This window comes from Myiozetetes cayanensis, unplaced genomic scaffold (genome assembly GCF_022539395.1).
Source record: "Myiozetetes cayanensis isolate MyiCay16 unplaced genomic scaffold, myiCay2020 scf24, whole genome shotgun sequence".
Classification (NCBI taxonomy): Eukaryota; Metazoa; Chordata; class Aves; order Passeriformes; family Tyrannidae; genus Myiozetetes; species Myiozetetes cayanensis.
Genome location: NW_026087456.1, coordinates 7251700 through 7264745, shown reverse-complemented (window position 1 = coordinate 7264745; position 13046 = coordinate 7251700).

Genomic DNA, 13046 nt, shown 5'->3' with positions numbered 1-13046 from the left:
CAGCCTGCACAGCGCGGAGGGGAGCGGCCGCCCGGGCACCCCCGTGTCTCCCCGCGCCCTCTCCGGCCACTCCCTGGGTTCTGCACTGCCCCTCGGGTTCTGCGCTGCCCGCGGTCCCGCCGCAGCCCCGCAGGCTCACCCCACTTCTCTCTCGCACTTGGGGCTCCCCTACCAGCCACCTTCTCGGCCCGCGGCTGTCTCCCCCGACCTCCGACAGCCTCACAAAGAGAAGGAGCCCGGGCAAAGCCTGGTCTGGGGGAGCGCAGCTTCGGGGCGAGAGGGTCAAAACGGACCCGCAGGGCGGCTGCGGCGGCAGAGGGATGGAGAGATCCCCAGACGTGTCAGCGGGGAACAAAGGGGCTGGAAACAAATGCCGTGAAATGTCTTCGAGGGTTTAGCATTATCCAAGCCCCATGTGCTCTGAATAGTAATCTGCTTGTTCCCAACCACTGCCGAGGTCTGCATGAGCTGATCATCCTTTTTCCACCGGGATGGCTGTCAGTTACTTTTGCTTCTGTGTATCATAGTGTTTAGCTTTTAGTTTTGATTAATTATTTTTTAATTCACCTCTGATTTTAATCTGTGCTGTTCATATATTGTAAAGTTCAGTTCTGTCTGATGGAGTGCACACCCTTTATTTGGCAATTTGTCACTAGTGTGAGTCTGCAAATTCACATCTCCATAGGACCTTTTCTCCTCTCCAGTTTTTTTGTCTGGAATGTGTTAATTTGGTTTCTGGGAGAGCACATCTGTATTTCCACAACTTTTCGTTGTGACTAGAGTCTAAAAGAAAGACGATGCTTCCTGCTTCCCAGGCGGAATCCCGTGTACCTCCAGTAAACAGTGTTCCTTCCTTTAACAGCCTCCAAGCTGTTCAAAAGGTGCAAAATGCAACTTTAGCAGTTTAAGGTTTTTGTTTATAAGAACAAAAGAGCTCCAGTGCTAAGGAAAACCGGTCCCACAGTGTTTGGGATTACTTGTATTCACTTTAGTTCTGCTCATCTGTGCTTAATTTCTTATTGCAGCATTAAAGTGTATATTTTAATCACTCACAAAGTTAAAGAATACTCTACTGGGGTTTCTACAGCAACATGATAACTATGCAATCACTTTGTCTCTTGCACTTCTTTGTGGATAGAAGCACACAGATTGTTTTTTCTTGCTGAGGTTTCTTCTGGGGATATGTATATGCATTAGTATAGAAAACATCAGGACTAGCAAGAGTTTAATTTGTTTTCAAAATATTTGAATATATACAAGATGTTAGCCTAAAAACAACTCATTATGACCATTTTTAAATTGTCTGAAATTCAGTTTCTGTCATGACAAGTTGGTTGCTTTTATCCTTTGGAAGGACCAGTTAAAAGCATGCTCAGCCTAGCTGGTTAAGGCTTCCTTCATTGCCTAGTAAACACTTCTTGGCATCACAGTAGCAGCAATATTTCATTTTCCCTGACCTAAGCTCTTTTTCTGCCCCCCCTGTAGCCTGGAAGGGTTCTGCTGATCAGCACAGGGGGAAGAGAACAAATGAGTATGATGAATCTTGCAAAACGCTTGAGGCAAAGCTTTGAGCCTGGCACATTCATGTATTCTGATTGCATTCTCCTCCCCGAGGTGTGTGGGCTAGCAGGAACCTCAGAGCACTGAACTTTCTTTACCTAGGCAGGGTAGAGGTATTTGAGCTTCAGGCTGAAAAATGGTACTAAGCAGGAGGTGAGGGGGAAAGAGGGAGGCTACACAGGGAGAAAGGTTTGGAAGTAAGTGGAATTCTATAAGGAGCATCAAGAAGAAAAAAGCAGTTGTCATAATGATTCCCTCCCAAGACCGGGGTCAGGTTTAATTGAATGATCCACACATACAAATTCACTTGAACATTTTCATTTTTATTGTGATTGTTGTTTTCAGTGTAGCCTTATAAGGAGATAGAGTGTTCTTTTGTTTTAATAACTGTAAATGAGCTTTCACTCAGAAAATAATGCTTGTGTTACAATTTACAAATTAGGGAGTTGGTCTGGCTCCCGTTCAAGACATTGATAATAGTCTCACTGTAAAAGGGAGGGGCCCTTTTCTAAGAAATCCTGGAGCTGATGCAGTTTGTTTTCCCAGGCTGAATGCTTTGCACTTTTGGTTGCAGCTTCTGTCTTTGCTGGAGCATTTACAAGTGTCTCCCCCATATGGTTTCTCTTGTGTTTCAACTGTGTGAGCTTGTGCAGTTTGTCCTTTGGCTGTGGTACTTACAGGTGCCATGTTTAAAACACTCTCATCTGCTGCACTACTTTTACCACACTTGCAGGAAGCTCATTATCTCTGTGACTTCTGCCTCTGTCACATCACTCACAAGCAGTTGAAAATTATTGAGAAGAGCAAAGACAAAGCAAGAGTTCCATTGGACAGACTGTGTTTTTGAGAACCTTGATTCTTCTGGACATCACTCTTAAAATAACAGTAAAAAACTGCACTCTGTTTTAAGGGTGGACTTCACCCATTTATAAAACAAGAAACAAGGGTTTATTGCTCTGATATAGCTGTTAGAGCTTTAAAAATATGCCAAATATGAGATGTGCTTAGTGCATTTGGTTGCCTTAAAAAGTTTTCTCTCTGCTGTAGAAAACTGTTGAAAACTCATTCACAAACTGAAAATGAAAAGGAAAGAGAAAATATGTTCACTTAGTTAGGAAAATAGGCAAGTAGTTCTTTGGAAACCTCAAGAGGTCTCAGTGAATCTGGGTGTTACATACAACTTGGATTCTGAAATTAAAGTATTCAACTTTTCAGGAAAAAAAATTGGCACAAAATGCTGAAAAAATAATAAATCTTTGGAAACTGTGCTAGTTATACTTCTGCAGCAGCACTGTGGGATTTAAAGTCAGTAATCTATGTTTAACAAGGCCTGCATTTTTATAGAGAAACAAAGGCTTATTTTGGTCTTTTGAGGTTGGTAGAGAAAATAATCCATTAAGATGCAGTGGGTTAACTGGCTCCAGCTGAAGTACGTAAGAATTCTCCCTTTTACGAAAAATTTTCAATACTTAGTATTTAGCTTATACCTCATGCACAGAGTTAGTACCTATTGACAGCAGTCCCATGGAAGTCCAAGAAACAACACTCATGACCAAAGTTAGGAAATCTGTGCTGTGTACTGACAACTTCCAAGAGAGCAGTTGTAGGAAATTGCCAGAATAGGCCTTAATTTCTGTACAGTTCCACAGGGTTGGCTGCTTTTTTGTCTCCTGATATTTGACAGTCCCAATACCAAATTGTTGATAAAACAAAGAATAATAAATAATTCATAGTCATGGATGGATCTGACCACTCCAGCACACCTCACTCTTCCCATATTTCTGTGCATATACTCCTCAGGTTACCTGAGAAATGGAAATATTGGAAGTACTCACATAATACAGCAGCAGCGTGGGTTATTCATATGTGCAAGGCTTAAAGGAAACTTATACAAGAGCTTCCTTCTTCCTAATAGCTTTCTAAAAGCACTTGATAGTTCTTCCCTGTCACTGGCTCTGCTTTTGTGTCAATTGTGTGAGGGTTATTAGAGGACTAATTTTCAATAAATGATTCTCGTGAATAGGTGAAAGTATCTGATGTGTGGGTTATACATGCAAAAATAGTTGTCCTGCCATTCAAAAACATTTAATACCCAGCATTTAAAATTCAGCTGGAGAATCAGTCTAATTCTGCTCCATTTGAATCAATAGCAAAATTCACTGATTAGCCTCTTCCTGTGTTCAGTAAAGCTGCTTACCTTTATTTTCGAGTAGCTCATGCAGTTTGCTGTCAGCAGGGATTTTAGAAAGGCTGAGCACTTCCAGCTGTTGGTGGAATTCAGTTAAAATACTATTGGCAAGTGAAGGCCTGAGTCAGTCCTATCTGACTGCCACTGATAGCCCTAACCCCAGGTATTCCCTCCTGCATTCCCTCCTGCCCAGGTCAGTGGAGATGTGACAGATCAGAGCAAGGGCTGACTTCAGGCAATGAGATATGTGAAATTCCCCCAGGAAAGAAGTACAGAGCAGACAGAATGTAGCCAAACAGCCAGGCACAACACACTGTAATTAAATTCTTTTCAGACTATCCAGCTAATAATTCCTTACTGTTATTTCTTCACACAATCAACTACGTAGGGGTCAATAGATCAAGTGCTGGAATCAATAGGAAAACTTATGCACGTGACCTCATGGGGACTGGGTGAGATCAAACAGCACCAGACAGGGGCTGAAAGCAGGACTAGGAGAGGAAGCAAGGCTTCACACAAAGGAGACTTCCATGTGCAAAATGAGCCATGGAATGGGTGCCGAAATGAGTCAACATTTTTAGGATGTAAGTCAGCACTCTTATAAAATAATTTTATTCATTAGTGTCATTCTTTTTAACTACATGGGCAGCAGAAATTTGAAATGCTGCCAAGTCTGACTCAAAATTAATTTGGGTTTGTGCTTATGTGGGAGAGAATAGGCCTTTTGTCCGTAATTCCATATAAGCTCCATAGGGTGACCCTGCATTACACAGGATGTAACCGAACAGCCTGTAATTGATGAGGTTTCCATTACCACATAACACAGTGCACACAGTAGTGAGATCACAGAGAAACCTCCTTTAAAGTGTTAAGTACTTTTTTGTACAGCAAGCTGAGTTCATACTAGAAGGCAATAAGAAACACGACTTCTGGAACAAGGCAATGAGAAACCTGACTTCCTGGAGCAGGTCAGTACATAGGTGCATATGGGCCTAACCCTGGGTTACACGGACACCATGTAATAATTGCAGCTAAAATTGAAAGGTAAATGGCATCATGCAACACTGGGGAACACTGTTTAATACGGTGAATGGGGAAAAATGCAATTTCAGCTGAGATGGTTTGGCCATGGTTTATGGGCCTGTTCAGGCAGTCACAACGGAATGGTGTAAAGGTTGTGTTTTAGATTGTTTCCATGAGCAACCTCCCAGCACTCCTTATGTTCCTCTCCCAGAAGGACCAGTTAGCAGATCCCAAGTGTGCTGTGCCATGTGGCAGAGCCGGGAGTGAGAATGGAGTGTGAGAGCAGGAGTGTCCCAGCCTGCCTGTGTAAATACAGCAGAGGTGCTGCTTTCTTTCCTGCTGCTCGGAATGGGAAGTCAATGTGGCATCCCATATGTTGCAGTCTGTTAAGTAGGTGAAAGGTGAGGTTGTGTAGCCAATCTATAAATAAGCATATTTAAAGAGGAAAGAATATGCCAAAGAGGATATTATGAAGTAGAAGAATGGAAAATTATGGTTTTTTAACAAACAAACTCAATGGAGTTTTGCTAAGAAATGGAACTTCAATTCCAAACCTGACGACCCTGGGTGTATGTGGGATTTGGTACTTAAATCAGTCTTTTAAGGGAGAGGAAATATGAAAAAAAAACTTCAGTGTTTTGTCCATCATAAAACACACACTTTGGACTCTTTTTCTTGTAGAAGGTGGCCCTTACAAATGAATCAACATTAGGTAAGCCTGCCACAGAGCAGGATGGAGTCTTATTTATTCAAAACATCCACTGTCAGTGAGGACGACTGGTTCACATGACCTTTTACAATTTCCTCTGAGACATTCATGGGCTGAGAAAGTTCCCTGGGGTAAACAATGCTTTACAAATGCAGTTGTTTAAGTTCTTCTCTCACAAACAATCCAGGTAGGCCCTTTCCAGTGATTTATGCCTGCAGTGGTAGCAAGTGTCTTCTCTTTGTTCAGAGATAATATTCTGAAAATATTTTTTAATAATATCTATTTCGAAATTTTGCATTTCATGGTCATGAAGTGTAAGTGCAATGGAAATGCCAAAACACAGAAAGTGAGTCAGGCAGGGTTGCTTTGTGTTCTCATCTTCCACCTAACCCAAGTCTCACCCTCCCATTAGCAGCAATAGAATGAGGCATTTCTAATATTTACTGCAGGAATTCTTTGGTGTTCTGCAGAAAATCCAATAGCACTGTCCATACAATGTATAAGTAAGGCTTTTTCTTCTGCATTTTCATAGGGATGCAGGAATTACTTCAGTGCTAAGCTACATACATGCAGTGACCCTTCAGTTATTTGATTTATCTTCATTAACGTAAGACTCTGTTACTGAGAAGGAGAAAGGATGAAGTGGGTTACAGCTGTATTTTTATACTTTTTAGGCAATTATTAAAATATAACTATAGCATATTTAAACATGTAAAATAAAAAGAGAAGGGGAAAGTTATAAATACTTGTTGGAGCAGGAATAGTTTTGTCCATGAAGCCATATTTAACATATTATAAACTTTGAATTTCTAAATGTTTTTGATCTTGGAAAGCAGCAAACACTTCAGATTAGCATAAACCATGCCATGAGGGCATTTGGTCTACAGTTTGAAATGCAAAGCAAGACATGTTCCTTTTTTCATCTTTGCCCTTCTGTAAATGTATACAACTATAAAACAGCCCATGTAGTTTATTTATTTAACAAAATATGTTGCAGAGGCCTCATTTTAAACAAAAAAATCTATTTAATACATCTGTAATTTCTTCATATGCTTCAGCAGTGCACTCTTAAATATAACTCAATAGATAAGACTTTTAAGACTTCTAAGTCTTTAAAATGTCCTATTAACATAAAAATACAGCTATATATTTTTTTAAAGTTACATATTAACATGTTTCAATACACATTTTCCCAGAGGCAGAGAAGAATAAGATGTAATTCTCCTGTCACTTACTGTTATGTAAGTTTGTTCTTTGTCAGTCTCCAAGTGGTGAACTAATTGACAATGTAAAGAATTTCCCATGTTTCCAAAAGTCTGGTTTACATTTATTATTTTTAATCAGTTTACAGACAGACTTTTAGAAAGAGACTGCTATTATATACAACTTGAGAAATTTATTGTATATGAACTTGAAAACAATGTCTCACAAAGTTAGAACAAAAAAGCAATCAGGATTTTACCACTTCTTATTTTTGATCTCTATCAAGATTAAAAAGAGAGACCTGAACCACGTTAGAGAGATTCATGTGACACTTCTGCTTTGTTTTGCCTATGCTTGACCGGCCACTGAAATAGAGGTTTGGTCAACGTTACCCAGCTTTATTCCTACCTATATTTTTAATATTTGGGAGTTTTGAGGGAGAAGTCATAAAAGCTGCATTCTATTACTATGAATAGTTTGGGCTATAATATCATAGTTCCAAAGGATCACATGTTCTTATACTTAATGAAGGGAAAGCTAAAAAAAAAAAAAAAAAAGTCAGTTTATATTTATTTGACTTAAGGAGACTGGGATTTATTGGTTTGTATTGGAAGCACTAGGACTAATTGTAAATTATCTGTTGTTGTACTTGCAGTTTCAATTATTTGAGAAGTGTAGCAGTTAAGGAGAGGAATCTGTTGTTGAGTGTTTATAAACCGTGTTCTGTTTGCTATATTGGTTAATAATTTCATCAAAATCAGTGAGTCTTCTCGTGTTAGTGAATAGATATTGTACATGATGAATACAAGCCTTAGTTTGCCCATATTGTTACCATTTTAAAAAATATAAATCTCAGCAATTTCTAGCTTGCTTTCACAAATACAGACAGAGCTGGAGCACCCATTTCACACTGATTCATTTAAAGCAACTCACAAAGATGTACTTGCTGTTTGTGCCTGCTTTCAACATTTTAGTGGAAATTTTAAAATGCAACCACATAAGCTTTAAAATAAATAAGGTGAGGCTCCTGTAGGGTTGTGAGGAGATTCTGCACAAGATGGGATGGGAGCTGGCTTTGCACTATTGAACTTGTGGTTAGAACAACACTGGCATTGTGCAGACCTGTGACAGACATTTGCACTCAGATTGCCTTCACTACCACAGAATGTGGGTGGGAAGGGCAGGGATGAAGGGCAAGAGATGAAGAAGGGGGACAAAGATGGAAAATTCCATCCCTTTTGGATGGAAAATTCCGCTGCTGTAACTATTGGCAAAACAAACTGCTTTCTTATAATCTGCATTGTTGGCTTAATCATCCCTTATTCTTCTCGTCTTGTGACTGATGTCCTTTTCTTATCTGCTTTGATCCCTCTTGTCCCATTATTATGATTTCCCCATTGCTATTTTCTTCACAATCTAATGGCTCTGTGGAATTACACATCCCAACTTACTATTTTCATATTTATTCATCTTGGCTGGGGTAATGATACGTCAACTGAAAAGTAAAAGTAAAAACTAAAATTAAGCCTGTTGGCTTTGGAGATTTTTGCTCTGGATATAGTTATACAAAAGATAGACAGTGACTTGTCCTGGTTTTATATTGATCTGCTTAGCAGGCCATTTATTTGTGTAAACAAACACTGTGCTACAGTACCCACTAGTTTTTGTACTTTGGACTTTTAAACATTGTTTTTTTACCCAGTACCTTCTACCCAGTGTGTAACTAAATCCTACTAGACCAAATACCCAGTTACATTAAATAGAAGTACTGCTAAGTTTATTAATTGTAAAATTTCGGAACCTCTCATTGTTTTTTTATTATAATTATTATCCTATTTTGGAAATAGGTCTCAGAATTTTGCTCTTAGTTTCAACCTTCATTTGGCCCTTAGAAATCAAATAAATAACTTCTACTTGGAGCTGTAGGAGATGGACTTGCAGTTTTAATAACAGGATCATAGAATGCCAGGTTGGAATGGACCTCAAGAGCCATCTGGTCCAGACTCTCCTGAAAAAAGCACAGCACCCTTAAAAGTGTCCAATATTGGGAAATCCACCATTTTTCTGGGGAATTTATTCCAATGATCATGGGTAGTCCATATATCCACCTTTTTTTCTGTATATATAAGTTTTTCTTCCTAAATCTTCTTTCTGTATTTCCTAGAACTCAGGAAAAGTAAAAAGCAGAAGAATAACTCCTTTCTCTAGAATTTAACTACAAGGAATCTCCCAGAGAAATTTCTTTACTGCCTTCTCTCTGTACTTCTGAAGCTGCGGTTGCACATTTGCTGCAAAATAATCCAGGCCGGGTTAAAAGATCAGCCAGATCTTTTTCCTGATCTGGTTTATTCCACAACCACACAGAAATCACAGTGGATAGAATGCCATGAACATAGAAATAGGCAGCAGATCTGGGAGCTGTTTAACTTACTCTGCTATAAACTTAAACAAGAAAGCATTAAGCTGCAGATGTGGAAAAACTGAGTGTTTGTAGAAGCCATAGTTAACTGGTAACTCTGTAAATGCTCTAGAAAACATATAAGTAAATGGGAGATCAGGAAAAGAAGATAAACAAAAAATGTAGGGAAAAATACTCCATCTAATTAGCTATGAGAGGTATCCAGGAAAACATTAAATATATATATCAGGTAATATATAAGGATGATTTTTCTGGAATACAAAGACTTCAGACATATGAAGTTTTCAGTGTACAAAGCTGCCATATACTGTAATGTTCTGTACAGAGTCATCTAGTCACAAAACAGCTCTGAGACAAAGTGAGAGTATTATAATCAAATATACACAAGTGCCATATTAAGACATAAAAAGGGATGTGATTGTTTTGCAAGCATGATAGGACACAATTTCTGACTGTAAGATAAAACTGGCAGTATTATTTTAATATCTTGTTTGAAAAACATGGGTAAAGCAGGAAAGTGAGACATAATATTTTCTGTTCTCAGTGCTTATGGAGTTAAGTCTGTAAGTTGGAAAACACCAAGATGTATAGAAATGTGGTTTTTGTTATTCAAAGCATAAAGAATTCACACTTCTTTAACGCTTTGGTTTGTAATAGTAAAGCCAGCAGATGTCATGTGCTCAGATCTGTGCTGACCTTGAGTGCACCAAATTCAGCTCAGTGGTAGAACAAACATTATCACTGAGGTTTGTATCATTAGTAGAGCTTTGCTCCTGCCTCACTAAGGGGGCAGTGTTAAAGTGAGAAAGGGGCTGTTTGGGGCAGTGTTAAAATGAGTAAATACATGGCTAGATGCAATTCAACATAGAGTTGCACTCCATCTTCTCTTCACATGCTGTATTTTAAGGCATACAAGACATTTCTATTAAAAGGCCAGTTGTATTTTAACACATTCTCTGAATGTGATGGGAAGCCAGTAATGCCTGATCTCCAAAGAAAAAGAGACTTGGGGGTAAAAAGGTAAACCAGCTCATTCTTACCTTTTGCTGTAGAAATTAAGACACTGAATTTGTAGAACGGAATAAACCAGACTAGACTAGACTGGAGCAGACCATTACCTGGTCCAACTGCCTGACCACTTCAGGGCTGACCAAAAGTTAAAGCCTGTTGAAGGGCATTGTCTAAATGCCTTGTAAACACTGACAGGCTCAGGGCATCAACCACCTCTCCAGGCAGCCTTTTTAGGAGCTTGATCACTCTCTTGATAAAGAAATCCTTCCTAACATCAAGTCTAAATAGCTGGAAAGAGAATATCTTGAATTAAGAATATAGTCTATATTTTTGGTATTTCGTGACATTCCTAGAACAAAACATGTTCATCTGAGGAATTCTTAAAAGCGGGAATCACTTTCATTCCCTGCAATTTAACAAATCCAGTGCAAGGTCTTAAAACTCTCTCTTGGCCCATCCCCATTTTCCAGAAAAACAGAATTCAGTTCAAGAAGCTTCTCTAGCTCTGCTCCAATCCTGCTGTTCATCTGGCGATGCTGGATACTGCTTGAAGACACCAGAACAAAGTTTAATTCAGGACATTTAAGAAATTACTTTACTTGATGTAGGGAAGTTAGAAATATTTTTATAATTTTTTTAAACTTTTGTGTGCAAGTTACTTATTCTTGCTTACAAAGTAGAGCAAAATATGATGCTATACAAAACCAAAGGAATTAAATAGGAATTCAAAATCTCTGTCAATAGTCAACTCCAGTTGGTGCAGAGACAGCAGCTCGTGTGCTGTGAGCACACTCAACATCAAGGCTTGATGTCCATCCCAAAGGACATGCCCAACTCTGGATCAAATGGCAGTGCAACTTGATCTAGATGGGGTGTGAAATCGCAGCACATGCTTGTCAAATTATCCAGAGTGCATGGCAGGGTGTTTATGAAGGTTCTGGCTTGGCTGTGTGTTGGCTTGCTAAGGACAAACAGTGCTGGCCTAATAAAAACTCTGCTGCTACTTAGTTACTTCTAGGAGATTTTTTAGCAAAATTGGAAGTACTACAGTGAGTTTGTACAGATTCCTGCTTGTAGTGTTTTTGCGACACGCTCGTTTAGTCTGTTCTGCCTCCTTGCAGGCACACAGCTGCTAAGGCAGAGGTAGGAGAGTTGCACAGCCACATCACCGGGCGTGGGTATATTATCACTTATTCAAAATAGGCTCCAAAATTCAGGTTACCAACTTTTAAAGATATTTTTAAAGAGCTATGTTTAGGTACTTGACTAAAAGCATGTGGAAAGGGACATGAAGTAGGAAGAGTGTGATGTTAGTCCATGTTAACATCTTTTTTCTATTATAATCTATTTTTATATTTTCTGTTTTCCTATTTGTCTCTTTTGAGTTAAAAGACAAACTTTTATTTCCATCTAGTGCTTTTGATTTATGAATTTATTGAGCGTCTAATTGGGCATAATGTAGTTTGAGGTTTATGATGTGAAGAACAATTAAAGTGAGCAAACTGTTAAATTAAGCAGTTTGGGCCTAATTCTCTGTAACTTCTACAGCAATTTCTACTAACACAAAATAACTAGCAGTCTTCTGCTAAATGGAGTAGCCTAGACTTCAATATATGTCAGTGTAACACAAGTGTGAATTGTATCATTATTTGTTAGTGTTTTATAAATATTTTATAATGCTGTGAATGGTTAAAAAAAGGCACAGAATGTCTGCTGATTACACAACCACCTGACCCTGAAAGTAGATACAAGTAGGCTGGAAGACAGGATTTGAAATCAAAATTATTGCAATAGAAATAATCAAAAATACTGAATGCACATCAGCAAAGAGAAGTGAAAAGTAATGTACTCAGGGATACTCAGTTAAATAAAAACAGGCTGAGAAACAACTGACTTAATAAATTTGAAGGGAAAAATCTGGATAATGGATCAGGACTGATGGCAATTCAACAAAGTCATTAGTCACCAAAGAACCAGGATAACTGCACTGAGATGCCTGAGCAGGTCAGTTGCCTGCAGCACATCCTACATCATGTCTGTATTTCACAGTCCAGCTGAATCCTAGTTTGGGGAAGAGGCATTCATGAAAGAGCTGACTTGGTGATTCCAGGAGGCAGAAGGATCAGAAGTGTGAAACACAGCAGGGTGAAAAGAAATGTGATGAGTCTTCCAAGGCACTGGGGACTGTTGCAGAGGAGGAGCAAATAACTTCTGCACACTCATGGCAAACAGAATCAAATGCATTTCTCTTGCTGTCCATACGGAGGCAAGGTTGTAAATTCCAGCAAGGAGTATTTAGAGTGGGAAGTAGGAAAAAAATCTGAATGTAAGTACCACAGTGCTCCAGTATGGATTACCCAGGGAGGCTGATGCAGCTCCAGCACTGCATATTTATAGGTTTGACACCATGTCATGGATGCCATCTGGATAGAGGCTGGATTCCATGCTTTTTTGATGATTCCACCGAAGACCATGATGCAATCAAAACACCAATATCAGTGATCAGACTCAAATATAGATTGAATTATGGTGCTGTGCATGTACATGTGTAGCTCTTGACTCCAGACTGGCAAGAGTTTGGCCTGATACTTGTCTTAACAGAAGAAACAACTGACCACAGACTGGGTACAAGGCTGGGAGAGCCAAAACCACAGCATGCACAAAGAAGAAGAAAGGCCTGGAGCATTCTGAAAATATACAACCTTCTTGTTTTGAAACAGTGTGTGGATACAGTGGAACATCTTTCATAGCCATTAATATTTGTAAAGATCAGCTCATCTTAGCAACCAGTTCTAAAAATGGAGTGCAGGCTCCCACAAACTTCATCGTGTCACATCCAGGAGGAAGTGATTTTGTTACTGTGCAGGGACTTCTACTGTATTAATTACAGCCAACAATATCAAAGCAGTGTGCAGTAGTATGAGATAACATTT